Here is a 13758-nt window from a genome sequence, read left to right as displayed (position 1 = left end):
AAGAATTTCTTCACCGCCTCTATTGCATCTGCAGAAAACAGCAGCAGGAGACTTTTTCAGGTGGTTCACAATTTAGCGGAACCACCTGCAACATCGGGGCCCAGTACGGGCCACATGTTCTCCTGCAATGATTTTGCAAAGTTTTTTGCAGATAAAATCGCCCAGATTTGGGAAGAAGTAGACTCCACCGTGGGAGCAGGGCCGGGGCGGGAGAGTGCTAGAGCTCTGTCTAGTCAAGTTGAGTGGGATCAATTTCAATCTGTTACCTCCGAGGATGTGGACAGGCTGCTTGGACGAGTGAAACCAACCACCTGTCTCCTGGATCCTTGCCCATCCTGGCTTATAAAAGCTAGCCGGGAAGGACTGGGCGATGGGCTTCGTGGGGTGGTGAATGCTTCCCTCCGTGAGGGAGCCTTCCCAGACCCGCTGAAAGAGGCGGTTATTAAACCGCTTCTTAAAAAACCATCTTTAGATGCGGCCACGATGGCCAACTATCGCCCAGTCTCAAATCTTCCATTCCTGGGCAAGGTGATTGAGCGAGCGGTTGCCGAACAACTCCAGGCACGCCTGGAAGAAGCGGACCATTTGGATCCCTTCCAGTCGGGATTCAGGCCTCATCATGGGACTGAAACTGCCTTGGTCGCACTGGTTGATGATCTCCGGCGGGCTAGGGACAAAGGTGAGAGCTGTTTCCTAGTTCTGCTGGATCTCTCAGCGGCGTTTGATACCATCGACCATAGCATCCTTCTGGACCGTCTTGAGGGGCTGGGAGCTGGGGGCACTGTTATACAGTGGTTCCGCTCCTTCCTCCTGGGCCGTGTTCAGAAAGTGGTGGTGGGGGATGAGTGTTCAGACCCCTGGGCTCTCACTTGTGGGGTGCCTCAGGGTTCTGTCCTCTCCCCCATGCTTTTCAACATCTACATGCGGCCGCTGGGAGAGATCATCAGGAGGTTTGGGCTGGGTGTTCATCAGTATGCGGATGACACCCAGCTCTACCTCTCTTTTAAATCAGAACCAGTGAAGGCGGTGAAGGTCCTGTGTGAGTGTCTGGAGGCGGTTGGAGGATGGATGGCGGCTAACAGATTGAGGTTGAATCCTGACAAGACAGAAGTACTGTTTTTGGGGGACAGGAGGCGGGCAGGTGTGGAGGATTCCCTGGTCCTGAATGGGGTAACTGTGCCCCTGAAGGACCAGGTGCGCAGCCTGGGAGTCATTTTGGACTCACAGCTGTCCATGGAGGCACAGGTCAAATCTGTGTCCAGGGCAGCTGTTTACCAGCTCCATCTGGTACGTAGGCTGAGACCCTATCTGCCTGCGGACTGTCTCGCCAGAGTGGTGCATGCTCTGGTTATCTCCCGCTTGGACTACTGCAATGCACTCTACGTGGGGCTACCTTTGAAGGTGACTCGGAAACTACAACTAATCCAGAATGCGGCAGCTAGACTGGTGACTGGGAGCGGCCGCCGAGACCATATAACACCAGTCTTGAAAGACCTGCATTGGCTCCCAGTACGTTTCCGAGCACAATTCAAAGTGTTGGTGCTGACCTTTAAAGCCCTAAACGGCCTCGGTCCAGTATACCTGAAGGAGCGTCTCCACCCCCATCATTCTGCCCGGACGCTGAGGTCCAGCGCCGAGGGCCTTCTGGCGGTTCCCTCATTGCGAGAAGCAAAGCTACAGGGAACCAGGCAGAGGGCCTTCTCGGTAGTGGCGCCCGCCCTGTGGAACGCCCTTCCAGCAGATGTCAAAGCGATAAACAACTACCTGACATTCAGGAGACATCTTAAGGCAGCCCTGTTCAGGGAAGTTTTTAACGTGTGATATTTTACTGTATTTTTGGTTTTTATGGAAGCCGCCCAGAGTGGCTGGGGAGGCCTAGCCAGATGGGCGGGGTATAAATAATAAATTATTATTATTATTATTATTATTATTATTATTATTATTATTCATATCTTTGAGACAGGATTTGTGAGGAAAGAGACAATGGGGAGGCTTTTCCAGTTTAACCTTGCAGAGAAAGGATTTGGTCAGTTTAGGAATCAAAATGGTTCCAGGTTGGTCTTCCTGTGTTGATCTATGTATGTGCAGCTATGAACATTACCATATATCTAAGACCATAAAATTCCTATCACAGTATCATTGTCAGATTTGATGAGCATCCCCTCAATTCCTTTGTCCAAATTATTTATAAAGACGCCGAGCAATGGGTCCAGGAGAGAACCCTGTAGCACCCTACTTATCACTTTCCCCCGGGGTGACGAGGGAACATTATCCTGATTTCTGCCTTCTGCGTGACTGGAGCCTTGTTTCCAGAACCCCAGGTGCCATTTGCTCCCATAGATTGTATCTCATATCATCTCATTTGCTCTTGTGTTCCTTGATCTCTGGGGAGGCACCATGGCGAAACCCAACCTCCTGGCTCCCCGTGAAGGGCAAAGAAATCGGGCCCAGCAAAGGAAGCAGGAGACCAAGGGGGTCGATGACTAATGGGACGAAGAAACAAGACCCCTCTCTCAGCTACAGACCATCCATTAGTGAATTATGGATTCTGATGAGATTACCCAAGTTATTCTGGGCTGCCGGGAGCAGAAAACAGATCGCTCCTTGCCGCTTCTGGGAGACAAATTTATTTTCCCAAGTGTGGTGGGGTGGCATGTGGTTGCACAAAGCACATTTCGGTGCCTGGCTGCAGAGGCAGACCGTCACAACAACGCTTGACATGGGGGCATTTTTATAGACTAATTGGAACGGTAGAGTTGGAAGGAAGCCTGAAGGTCATTGAGTCCAACCCCTTCAATGCAGGGGTCACAGCTAAAGCTATGGGATGTATGGTAACCCACTGGGTGTGAGATTTGACCAGCTCTGGCCCATCTGGAGCTGGTACAGGCTCGTCTTATCTTGAGCCCAAGCAGAGTGTAGTCCCGCAACGAAAGGATAAGCAGGTAATGTGCCACATGCTGAAGTTTATTTACAAGCTATGCTGAGAGCATACAAACACACATCTTGCCTCTGTGAGAGCAGAGAAGCAGCTCCTCTCGACACAAAGAAACCGAGAGAACACTGAAAAACAGGAAACCAGTGTACGTCACATCCAGTCTCCCATTCCCATGGGAACCCAACAGTAACTCTGAACTGTGGAATGTAAACATTGCCTTGTGACAAGCATTTTGCTGCTCAGTAAGGGAAATAGAAACCAACACTGGGAGCAGTCAAGTACAACATTCCTTGTAATGCTAGAGAAGACATGCGAGGGAATGTTTGGTCCAGCCAGTCGAAACTTCCTGTTCTTCCTGGCTGGATCATCCTTCCTTTTGCATGTGATAGGTGGGCGTGACCTTACCTGTCCAGGTAACTAAAGCAGTCACGCAGCACACCTCTCTCTTTTTCACTTCCTTCTTTGTTGGACTAGCTTCTAGCTAGGACTGCTTTGCTAGCTCTCAGCAAGCAGAAGCACTGGGATTATTCCCCCATATAATAATAATAATAATAATAATAATAATAATAATAATAATAATAATTTATTATTTATACCCCGCCCATCTGGCTGGGCCTCTCCAGCCACTCTGGGCGGCTTCCAACAAAACACTAAAATACAATAACCTATTAAACATTAAAAGCTTCCCTAAACAGGGCTGCCTTCCTTTGACATCTGGTGGGAGGGCATTACACAGGGCGGGTTCCACTACCTAGAAGGCCCTCTGCCTGGTTCCCTGTAACTTGGCTTCCCGCAATGAAGGAACCGCCAGAAGGCCCTTATGTCCGGGAAGAACGATGGAGGTGGTCTCGCGGCCGCTCCCAGTCACCAGTCCTCAAAGGTAGCCCCACAAAGAGCGCATTGAAGTCCAAGTGAGAGATAACTAGAGCATGCACCACTCTGGTGAGGCAGTCTGTGGGCAGGGAGGGTCTCAGCCTGCGTACCAGGTGGAGTTTGTAGACAGCTGCCCTGGATACAGATTTGACCTGCGCCTCCATGGTCAGCTGTGAGTCCAAAATGACTCCCAGGCTGCGCACCTGGTCCTTCAGGGGCACCTCTGCTGGTTCTTAGGTCTTGCTTGCCATAGCTCAGTTTAACCAACTGAGTGTAAGGTTGCAGGTTTAGCTGCTGGAATGATGCGTATGGAGCTGGGGGGGGTGCATTTTGTGTTTACATATTATATTTTTATGCTGTGAACCATTCTGAGATCTATGGAAGAAGGGCAGTATGCAAATTTAATAAATGACGAAATTGGTAGTAACAATACCGTAATAAACAGCACTTTTTTCTGGAAAAAAAGGTGGAGGAACTCACCACAAGGTTCATGCAGTGACTAAATGTGTGATGAATAAACTCAAGCAGATAACAATCTGAATTAGAAATGGCCACTACAGATATAGTGGGGCCTTTTCAGCACTGGCCCCGACTTGGTGGAACGCTGTCCCAAGAGACTAGGGACTTGACATCTTTCCGCAGGGCCTGCAAGACAGAGCTGTTCCGCCTGGCCTTTGGTTTGGACTCAGTCTGACCCTTATGTTTCCCTCCCCTTATGGTCTTGGATTTATTGGCTACTTTTAAAATGAGACTGCATTTTAAATTGAATTTTAACCTGTATTTTAAATTGGGGTTGTTGTTTTTTCCTTTCCCCCCTATTATGTTTTTACTGTGATTTTATTGGTGTTTAGCCGCCCTGAGGGTGGGGTATAAATAAAATTTATTATTTTTTATTTAATTATTATTCTTATAGGTGGATTTTTGGCTCAGGCATTGGGTGCGGATACTGTTTCAGCCCTTCCGGGTGGTGTTGGTGGAGGAATTATTTAATTTAGAAAAGGCAAGGGAGAACTCAGTTCCCCCATGTTCCTGCTCAAACAACCCCCGCCCCCGATGATAAAATATACCACAACAACAGCAACAACAACTGATTTATCCAGCCTGGCTTTCTTTGGACCCCTGCGGCGGAAGGTGCAGTAACAGAGCGGGGACGCTCCCGACCCGGCAGATCAACGCGGAAAAGAGCCAGGGGTTGTTGTACTGCATTGTCCTTTTCGCATCCCGCGCGCTCCATTCCCACGTGCAGCCGCACACGCGAACGGCCCCGCCCCGCCCTGCAACATTTCCCGCCTTTGCCATTGGCCGAGCCTTTCCCGCCTCGGCCCCGCCCCGCGTTCTAAAGGGCGGTCCGCCCCGCCCCTGCCCCGCCCTCTCGCCCCGCCTCCGCCGCCCCGTTCCCCCGCCCGCCATTGGCCGAAGGGCCTCCCTGCTGCGGCCAATCGGGAAGAGCCTCGCCCTCTTTGTTGCCCGCGCCAATGAGCGGCGGCGAGGGCGGGGCGTCTCCGAGCTCGGGTTCTCCGGGAGGGAGAGAGGCTCGAGCAGGAAGGACGCGGCCGGCCACGCCGCCGACCCCTCCGCCGCCCCAGCCGTGAGTGCACCCAACCCCTTGCTCGCCCCCGATCGCATTCACACGTTCAGCTGCCCTGGATCGCGAGCGTTCACGTGTCTGCTCATTCACACGTTCAGCTGCCTTGGATCGCGAGCGTTCACGTGTCTGCGCTATTAAGGGGTAACGGTAGCAATAAGCGTCTGGGAAAAGGGTCTCTGCCCCGCAGGAGTTTGCAATCAAAGTTTGATTTGTGGGGGGGGGTTTGGGGGGGTTGAGTATCAAGGCTAAGGGGCGACCTGACAGCAGCCACGTGCTTCAGAGGACCCTGGTCTCGTTTTGTCTTTACAAGGTTTTGTGTATGTGTGTTTTTATTATAAAGGGAGGGGGATAACTAGGTTGGATCCTGCTAGCGCCTGCCGTTGTGATTCCTCCTTTCTCTAGCTCTTCCCCGTGCTTCCTTATGCAGCTTTAAGCCTCTGTATTTATGCTACTGTTATTACTACTATTTGAACTGATTTTATAATGAAATGATTTTAGAATCTTGTATTATTTTACTATTGTTAGCCGCTCTGAGCCCGACTTCGTCTGGGGAGGGCGGGATATAAATAAAAAATTATTATTATTATTATTATTATTACCAGTTTTTTTCTCCGGGGGTACACGTACTCCTAAACATTTTGTGAATCTTTGTACTTATGTCCATTTACTGCATTTATTTTCCCTGATTTGAACTATAAAATGGTGATTTAATGAGAGCACCCCTAAACCTTTTTTTATAGGGGGGAAAGCACTGACTATTACTATTATTAATTTGTTTATTACCTGCTCTTTGCCCTAAGGTTCCAGGGCAGGTTGCAGTACAACTCTCTCCCTCTCACCTGCTGTTAGGCTTGCTTGTTTTCTTTTTGAACTCGAAAGCTATGCTGCTCTCTGGTGCTGGTAGTTTCCCCCTGACAGAAGCTCCCCAAATGTTAAATGGATGCTCTGCCTTCTCCACATCCAAGGTACCTCGCCACGTGATGCTATTGTGGGGAGATTGTGAGCTTTCACAAGCAGGTCCTGCAATAAACTGAGCAGTCTTCTGGGTACCACAGCACCCTTTGTGATTGCACTAGACATCTAAAGGCAGCCCTGTTGGTTTTTTGTTTAGTCGTGTCCGACTCTTCGTGACCCCCTGGACCAGAGCACGTCAGGCTCTCCTGTCTTCCACTGCCTCCCTCATGCTGGTAGCTTCGAGAACACTGTCTCACTATCTTGTCCTCTGTCATCCCTTCTCCTTGTGACCTCCATCTTTCCCAACATCAGGGTCTTTTCCAGGGAGTCTTCTCTTCTCACGAGGTGGCCAAAGTCTTGGAGCCTCAGCTTCACGATCTGTCCTTCCAGTGAGCACTCAGGGCTGATTTCCTTCAGAATGGAGAGGTTTGATCTTCTTGCAGTCCATGGGACTCTCAAGAGTCTCCTTCAGCACCAGAATTCAAAAGCATCAATTCTTCAGCAATCAGCCTTCTTGATGGTCCAGCTCTCACTTCCATACATCACTACTGGGAAAACCATAGCTTTAACTATACGGACCTTTGTTGGCAAGGTGATGTCTCTGCTTTTTAAGATGCTGTGTAGGTTTGTCATTGCTTTTCTCCCAAGAAGCAGGCGTCTTTTAATTTCGTGACTGCTGTCACCATCTGCAGTGATCATGGAGCCCAAGAAAGTAAAATCTCTCACTGCCTCCATTTCTTCCCCTTCTATTTGCCAGGAGGTGATGGGACCAGTGGCCATGATCCTCGCTTTTTTGATGTTGAGCTTCAGACCATATTTTGCGCTCTCCTCTTTCACCCTTATTAAAAAGTTCATTAATTCCTCCTCACTTTCTGCCATCAAGGTTGTGTCATCTGCATATCTGAGGTTGTTGATGCATTACTGTATTTTAATATTTTGTTGGAAGCCGCCCAGAATGGCTGGGGAAGCCCAGACAGATGGGCGGGGTATAAATAATAAATTATTATAATATTATTATTACTAGTGGTAGGGTATATCTAAGGTGTACACCTGCCCTCCTGATCCAGCCAGCCTCCTGCCTCCTCAACCTTTCCCTCCCACCTGCAGTTTGCCACATGGCCAATAAAAGGGGGCGCACAGAGGGTGGGATGGGGGGGGGTCTCTTGTGCCCGCTTTCTTCTTCCAGCATCCCTGTTTTCCCTCCTCTCCCCCTCTTCCTCATAGCAGTACAATGGTCCTAGGTGCCGTCCATTTTCTTCCAGTTTCTCTTGCCAGGCCTCTTGAGAAGGTGAAACTGTGTTTGGTGCAATACAGCCTTGGACACCACGGTGCCTTTCTGCCCAAACCCATTTGCCTTGGCTCCTACCTCTGAGCAAAATTCCTGCTGGTTTTGATTCCTGCTCCTCTTTGATCTCTCGCCTGCTCCTTGCTCCGGACTCCTGTCTTTGCCTTTGGGGAGATATTTGTAGGGGGGCCAGGTTGGCACAGAGAGGGTAGGAAAAGGCAGGAAAAGACCTAGTGGTGGTGAGGATAGAGAGAGAGAATGCTTCATTTCTCTCTGCCCCAAATGCATTTTATAGGTTGTGATATTCCTGTGAAATTCTGGCTGATTTGGATGGGAGAATCAATCAATTAACACCTTTGTTTTTAACAAGCAGTTCCTTTGTTTTGGTACTGCAATATGGCACGAAGAGAAGACTGATTTCACATAACAGGTTTTAATCGGCAAATGAAGTGAAAAAAGCATCAGTTGATTAATTGGCATGATCAGATCTTAGTGTAGTTGAACCTTAAGGCCATACTTCTTGTATTTATATGTTATTTTGGTCCTTTTTTTAACTGTATGGGAAGTGAGAGGAAGAAAAATATTAAAGATGATCTTTGCTTTATTGGCCTGGTTCACACATAATTCTAAGCCATGGTTTGTTTAACGGCTAGCATTTTATTTAAAAAAGGACCATTCTTTCTCCAAAGTAATGACTAGTTGTCCATCTGCTTTTCCTTCATGCCTTTGTAGCTTTGTTTTGGACAGGGTTGCTGAACAAACCATGGTTAAGGAAGGATGTTGCACTGGCACATAACTCAAAGCAGGTGTTTAAAGTAAAGATTTGTCAGCCAAAAACAAACCATATCTTCAGATGGTGGTTTGTGGGCAGTAAACATACCATAGTTAAGTTGTCAGGTAAAATTCACACATAATCCTAAGACACGCCTTTAGGAAATCATAGCTTAATAAAGCATGTTTTCGTGTCTTGGGTGAACCAGGCCAATGAGAGGCAGTTTAACAACTAATTCCGAAGAGGTTTTGTCTTATACACAAATGTGCTCAAATATATTAAGCTGCCTGTGTTGGCTGGGGCTTTTGTCCAAAATACGAAGGGCACCAGCTTGGGGACGTCTGGAAGCCAAGCAGTTTTTTAGTTGGCAGTCTAAAAATCCTTTAATCAGCCGACAGTTCTAGTTGACGAAGATCCTGGGAGGCAGAAAATGGAGGCAGAAGCGGAAGATATGAGTGGAAAATGCAGAGAAGCTGGTTGGGGGGTCCGTTGTTAGGAGACGCCTCTGAGTTTCTGGGGCAGTGGGTCAGGCTCTCTGGGGTGGGTGGGAGGAAAGCTTATGCCAGCGAGCTCTTTGAGGTGCTGCTACAAGGACTCGTGTTTCTAGAGGCCAAGGCCTGCTTTACACATTCTGCATTTTCATGCACAAAGTGGGAAATGGAAAGAAACCAACGATGGCTGTTTGGGCTTGGTGGCATGTCTTGTTTGCAGCCGTGGGCTGCTTGCTTGCGTGTAGCATTGCTGCATGCAAATGTCTCCATGTGCACCTTGTCTCAGAACAGAAAAGGTGCGTGAATGCTGCCAAAAAGTGCCCAAGAGTAAAATTCAACTTTGAGCCCACAAAATGGTCTGAACGTAGAACATAGAATGGGGTGGTTGTTGTTTAGCAGTGTCTGATTCTTCGTGACCCATGGACCAGAGCACCCCAGGCACTCCTGTCTTCCACTGCCTCCCGCAGTTTGGTCAGACTCATGTTTGTAGCTTTGAGAACACTGTCCCACCATCTCATCCTTCGGCGTCCCCTTCTCCTTGTGCCCTCCATCTTTCCCAACATAAGGGTCTTTTCCAGGGAGTCTTCTCTTCTCATGAGGTGGCCAAAGTCTTGGAGCCTCAGCTTCGGGATCTGTCCTTCCAGTGAGCACTCAGGGCTGATTTCCTTCAGAATGGAGAGGTTGGATCTTCTTGCAGTCCATGGGACTCTCAAGAGTCTCCTCCAGCGCCATAATTGGGGTTAAATTACCCAAATATCACTGATAGATGATTTCATTTATCCATAACAATGCCTAGACAAAGAATGGATGCTTCCTCCCTGGACACCAAATGTGTTTTGACCCCCCCCCCCGGGCAAGATCACCAAAACCCACACGTGCACCCTCAACCACTGTGATCAGTAAGCTCTCGGTCGCTTAGTCTAGCAGCGCATAAACTTTGGAACTCACTGCCAATTGAGATCAAGATGGTGACTTCACTGTACTCTTTTCGGTGCCTGCTAAATAGCATTCTTATTTAGACAAGCCTGTCCTGACGCTTAGAAAGTTGAGGGAATTTTAATCTGTTTTAGTGTTGTTAACTTTTGTATGCTTTAAAACAGAGTTGCCAGTATGTCTTGATTTCAATGTTTTATACAGTGGAACCTCGGGTTTTCAAGTGTAATCCATTCTTAAAGTCCTTTCAGCTTCTGAAACGTTTGAAAACCGAGGATCAAAGGGCTTTCAGCAAGTCCAATGGGGGAAATTGAGAAACGAGCCTCGGAAGCCGTTCCACTTCTGAGGCGCGTTCGAAAATGGAAGCGTTCACTTCTGGGTTTTCGGCGTTTGGCTTCTGAAACGTTTGGCATCCGAGACGTTTGAAACCAAGGTTTGACTGTATTTTGTAAACACCAGGGTGTTTTGTTTTGTTTACAGTCAAGCGGCATATGAATTCTATTAAATTAAATAAATAAACATGCAATCTTTCGCCAAAGGTGAGCCAGTTGTGTGATCTCTGTAGATGACCAGGTGGGGTGAGCTGACCCACAATGAATACAATGCAGAGCAGTGTATAGTGGTTTTTGGGGGGTTTTCTTTAGAGCAGTGTATAGTTAATTGCAGGGGTAATTGCAGGACTAGATGATCCTTGATGCCCCTTCCAACTCTACAATTCTCTCATCCTCTAAATTTTCTGACCCTCTAATTCCCCTGCTTCTCCAGCTGTTCTATCAAGACTTCCTGATACCTGCCTTATTCTGTGTTTACCACCTGTTCCCACTTTTCCTCTTCAGACCCGAGCGACGTGGGGCAGTTCGTCTGTGAGGGTAGGAGTCGTCCTTTCCTCTGTGTGTGAAAAATAATCTTATCTATGTTGCCTGGGGAGCATTCCCCCCACCGAGGGGCTGGGGTCACTCCTGTTTCTGCATAGCTCTGTGCGTCCACCCCAGCTCTGTAACTATATCCACAAGGTCATGTATACCAGACTTGGCTGCAGTCCAGATCTGGTTAACGCCGTCTCTTTATGTCACCGAACATCTTTTTCCTTCCCTGATTGTGTTACAAAACTCCTGTTAGATTTGGCCCACAGACAGGTGATTGGTTTGAAGAGAGCCGAAAGCGGTTCGAAAGAGAGGAAGCTTTTCCCACGATGTGTAGACACACTTGCAGTCATAGAATAGGACAGTTGGGGTACCGAGGGTCATCCATTCCAACCCCTTGCAATGCACGAATCTCAGCCCTGACAGACGGCCACTCAACCTCTGCTTAAAAACCTCCAAAAAAGGAGGTTGAATGGCTCTTGCCTTCAGGAAGTCCTTCCTGATACTCAATGAGAATCTTTTTCCTGGTTGTTGGAATCCACCTGTTTGCTCAATCTTTCACGTGACAGCCCTTTAGATAGTTGAAGATGGCCCTCACATCTCTTCGTCATATCTTCTCTTCTCCAGCTCCCTCGGCCATTCCTCATCAAGACCATATAACACCGGTCTTGAAAGACCTACATTGGCTCCCAGTACGTTTCCGAGCACAATTCAAAGTGTTGGTGCTGACCTTTAAAGCCCTAAATGGCCTCGGTCCAGTATATCTGAAGGAGCGTCTCCACCTCCATCGTTCTGCCTGGATACTGAGGTCCAGCTCCGAGGGCCTTCTGGCGGTTCCCTCACTGCGAGAGGCCAAGTTACAGGGAACCAGGCAGAGGGCCTTCTCGGTAGTGGCACCCACCCTGTGGAACGCCCTCCCATCAGATGTCAAAGCGATAAACAACTACCTGACATTCAGAAGACATCTGAAGGGAAGTTTTTAATATGTGACATTTTAGTGTATTTTTCATCTTTGTTCGAAGCCGCCCAGAGTGGCTGGGGAAACCCAGCCAGATGGGCGGGGTACAAATAATAAATTATTATTATTATTATTACTCACCAGGCCTGATATAACCGGTAGAATTCTACAGGATGGGGTCTTTGTCTGGGAAAACAGTCAAGACCCAAGGATCCCCAAAGGGTGGAGATGTCAGGCATCATCTTGGCACTCAGGAACCATCACTTGGTCGCAAAATGCGCCTGGCGAATTTCAAACACTGCTTGCTGGTTGTGTTTGTGTGTGTATACAGTCATACTTCATGTTACGTCCACTTCACGTTACGTTCTTTCAGGTTACGCCCCGCGGTGACCCGGAAGTACCGGAAAGGGTTACTTCTGGGTTTCGCCGCTCGCGCAAGCGCAGAAGCACAAAATGACGTCACGCGCATGTGCAGAAGCAGCGAATCGCAACCCACGCGTGCGCAGATGCATCACTGCGGATTGTGTTCTTTTAATGTTGCGAACGGGCCTCTGGAACGGATCCCATTCACAACCAGAGGTACCACTGTACATATATATGACATACTGTTACATGCATACAGTGGTGCCTCGCAAGACGAAAAGAATCCGTTCTGTGATTCTCTTCGTCTAGCGGTTTTTTCGTCTTGCGAAGCAAGCCCATTGACAGATTTGCGGATTAGCGCTTTTAGCAGCTTTTAGAGGCTTTCAGCGGCTTATCGGCTTATTGGATCAGCTGATAAGCTGCTTAGCGGCTTAGAAAAAGGGGGGGGGGAGGAAAAAAACCCCGCAGGAACTCGCAAGACATTTTCGTCTTGCGAAGCAAGCCCATAGGAGATTCGTTTTGCGAAGCACCTCCAAAACGGAAAACTCTTTCGTCTAGCGAGTTTTCCGTCTTGCGAGGCATTCGTCTTGGAAATAAAGTTGGGGCCAGTTAGACATGGTGGTTTCTCCCCCGCCTTCTCTCTCTCTCTCTCTCTCTCTCTCTCTGCTGGAATATCATAGCTCTGGCATCGCTAGGCATGATCTCTTGAGCACATAGCGTAGAGGCCTTCTTTCCCTCTACGCTAAGAGCCTGGCAAACAGCAACGGTCAGTTCCCCTTATCCCTTGCAGAAGGATAAATCAGTTGTGTGCTGGGTAGGGGGACTTTAGTTTTAAAATGGAAGAACTGTCTGATGGTAAGGGCTGTTCGTCAGTGGAAGCAGCTCCCTCATAAGATTGTGGAGGTTTTTAAGCAGAGGTTGGATGGCCACCTGCCAGGGATCCTTTAGCTATGACATTGCAGAGGGTTGGGCTGGATGACCCCTGGGCTTCCCTTCCAACCCTAGGTATCTATAAGCTTTCTTCTGAGCTCTTTCGCCTGACTCCAGGGGTGTGGGAATGGCTCACGTTAACCAGCACAGCCACCTTGGGTAGGGACAGAGGATGCGGTGTGTGTGTGTGTGTGTGTGTGTGCTGCATGAACCCTAAGGGGCAGTGGTGGCGTAGTGGTTAGAGTGTCTGGTTAGGACGTGGGAGAGCTGGGTTTGAATCCCTACTTGGCCGTGAAGCCTTTGGTAATCCTCACAGAACTCTAGCCCAATGGTTGCCATTAATTTGATTTTGAATTGATTTTAAAATGAATTGATTTTAGAATGATGTTTTACTTTTATTGTTGTTAGCCGCTCTGAGCCTGGCTTCGGCTGGGTAGGGTGGGATATAAATAAAATATTATTATTATTATTATTATTATTATTATTATTATTATTATTTTATTAAGCTCACTGGGTGACCTTGGGCCAAGTCGCTGCCTCTCAGCCTGAGGGTTAAATGTGGGAGGCGAGACCCCTGTACCCCACCTTGAGCTCCTAGGAGGAGAAGTTGGGATGGAAATGGAATAAAATAAATAAACACTCTCCAGCTGCCCAGCTTCCTTTTTTAAGGACAAGTATCTAGCGTTTGTGATACCTAAAACATCCAGACCCTGGTTGGTTGATTGGCAGCTGTCTGTCTCGAGAGACAATGGAGTTTGCCTCCGGGGGTGAAGTCAAACCACCGCATTAGCAGTGCCAAAGTGACCTTTCCAT

The 13758-nt window shown here is 48.3% G+C and overlaps 2 protein-coding genes across 2 annotated transcripts in view; both read left to right on the top strand.

Moving 5' to 3' along the window:
• Positions 1-13758, top strand: part of LOC309540087 (C-type lectin domain family 4 member F-like) — a gene marked incomplete at its 3' end in the record, with an annotated part of 160155 nt that overhangs the window by 113262 nt on the left and 33135 nt on the right. The window lies entirely within an intron of this gene.
• ADISSP (adipose secreted signaling protein) overlaps positions 5262-13758 on the top strand; it is a 71976-nt gene continuing 63479 nt past the window's right edge. Inside the window, exon 1 of the mRNA XM_082236793.1 lies at positions 5262-5396. The gene's annotated coding sequence lies outside the window, so the exon portion shown is untranslated. The remainder of the gene's footprint in view (positions 5397-13758) is intronic.

Source organism: Podarcis vaucheri (assembly GCF_965113315.1).
Source record: "Podarcis vaucheri genome assembly, chromosome: 9".
Lineage (NCBI taxonomy): Eukaryota > Metazoa > Chordata > Lepidosauria > Squamata > Lacertidae > Podarcis > Podarcis vaucheri.
This window is presented reverse-complemented; position numbering and strand designations above follow the sequence as displayed.